The following is a 2,535-nucleotide window of genomic DNA, read 5'->3' as shown; positions in this document are numbered from 1 at the left end:
GCCAAACATTTCACCAAGCTCGACCTACACAAAGCTTACCACCTGGTTCCCATAAGAAAGGAGAAAGAGTGGAACACTGCCCTCATCACCCCTCTTGGCCACTTTGAGTACATGGTTATGCCCTTTGGTCTGTCCAATGCCCTGCAGTGTTCCAATCCCTGATTAACAATGTTTTTCGGGACATGTTGAATCATTTTGTGTTTGTGTACCTCGATGATATTTCGATTTTCTTCACATTCCCCTGTGGAGCACAAGAAACACATACGCAAGGTCCTGCAATGTCTCCTGGAGAACAGGCTATATGTGAAGGCAGAAAAATGTGTTCCATGTCCCTTCGGTGTCCTTCCTGGGTTTTATCATTGGCCAGGGGAGGATGGAGATGGAGCATGGCTGTTGTGGCAGAGTGGCCAACCCCCACCACCAGGAAGCAGATCCAGCGTTTCCTCAGCTTTGCCAACTTTTATCGGCGGTTTATCCGGGACTTCAGCTGCATTGCAGCCCCACTCTCGGCCTTCACCTCTACCGCCTCACCGTTCAAGTGGACCTTCACTGCAGAGACTGCGTTGGCAGAGCTCAAACATCGCTTTGTGTTGGCCCCTGTCCTGGCACAGCCCGACATCAACCTCCAGTTCCTGGTGGAGGTGGACACCTCGGACACAGGGGAAGGAATGGTTCTGTCCCAGTGCTCCCCTTCAGATGGTTAGTTCCACCCCTGTGCAAGTCTCTGGTGATCCAGGCCCGGGAACATCAGCCCAACCCCGGTACCGGACCTCCCAAATGCCTGTTTGTCCCCGATACTGTGCATTCCCAGGTGCTACAATAGGCCCACTCACCCTGCCTCACCTGCCACCCTGGGATCACTCGTACCTTCCTCCGCAATGGTTCTAGTGGCCTACCCCGGTCCCCGGCACCTGGTCCTTCGTCGTAGCCTGTACCACCTGCGCGCAGAACAAGGCCTCCAACCGACCCCACTCCGGCCTCCTCTGTGCCCTACCCATTCCTGGTCGCCTGTGGTCCCACAAAGCCCTGGACTTCCGGTCTCCAGCCATCCAGTGGCAACACCAGTCCTCACCGTCGTTGACCGGTTCTCGATGACTGCCGACCTTCTGGTGGCCCAGGTGTCATGGTATCCACATGGACGTCGTCTCTGAAAGGGGTCCACAATTCATCTCCCAGGTGTGGCGAGCATGTTGCGCTGCCTATGGAGCCAAGGTCAGTCTCTCTTCCTGTTTCTACCCCCAGACCAATGGCCAGACTGAGCGGGGGAATACCCACAGCCTCCTAGTTCCGCTAAGAGCAGTCTATGTCTGTCTATGTCTGTCTGTCTCTGTCTGTATGTTGTTTGTCATGGAAAGGTCATCAGGTGCTAAATCCTTCCTGGTCCTCTCTGCCACTCCTTCCTCCTGCTCCGTCACACACACTTGAGGATGATACTACATTGAAAAAGTGACATGCATAAATTGTTGTAAAGAAAATGTAATGTGCATTCTGTCAAAGTCAAGAATGGCTGCCATGTACTGTACAGAAATATCTTGGTTACTGTGGCGGACAAAGGGGCGTGGTCAAGCACCGGCTGCGGACAACAGCACGGTTCCCTTTTCCGCGGCCACCAAGCTGCCTCGAATCTGCCCAATGGAGTGGAGGCAGGGAGTTTTCTTAATGTTTGTTTGTCTTACAGAGGAGATCGGCACGCGGGCTCGTGAGCAGTCCAGGAGCAGAACGCTATTACGACTATTATCCACGATTATTGTAATAAATCCTCAGATATATATATAGTTGTGGCCTGTGTGCTGGATATTGATATGAACAATAAAACTCGGCCAGAAAGACTACGCCTCCCTCCCTAAACCCTCACCTGTGGAAAGAGACCGCCACAGTTACTAATAAAGAAAGTCAAGAAAATGAAACTTTAAAAATCCATCTCCAAGTTACACAGGGAAACTGACCCGGTGACAGGTTCAGCTTATCTTCAGAACAGTTCCTTTTGCTCTTCGATCAAATTGATTGTTCCTCAGAGACACCTCACCCTCTCAAGAAAGGCACAACATCTGACAATTTCTCTGCCATCATGAACCTGTAGAATAATATAAACAGGAGGACACTGTAAACTGAGTAAACCCAGGAGTCGTAGATTAGAAGAACAAGCCAGAAATTACTGTAAACTTTAACTGTCAAAACAGTCTGCATCACTGCAAGACTCAGAATTTCAAAATGCAGAGACTCGTTTTCTCATTATTGTTTTTTTTTTTTCTTTCTTTTTTTTATGTAGTCAAGCCACAGTGTTGTTGGCATATTGGACTCTATTGAGGTGAAACTAGGTATCCATAGGAAGATTGTGCTTGACTTTCAAGTCGCCGGAAGAAACTAGTGATGCACTGGATACATAGGATCAACACAGGCTGTTAGAATCGCTGAATCTGACAATGTAAAGCGATATGTTTTGAGGCAGCAGATAACAGAGGTTACAGTAGAGACAGCTGTGCCTTCCCGAAAATGTCCACAGCCTGTATTGCATATTGATAACATTGTTGCAAT

This window comes from Zeus faber (assembly GCF_960531495.2).
Source record: "Zeus faber genome assembly, chromosome: 6".
Lineage (NCBI taxonomy): Eukaryota > Metazoa > Chordata > Actinopteri > Zeiformes > Zeidae > Zeus > Zeus faber.
Note: the sequence above shows the minus strand (reverse complement) of the source record.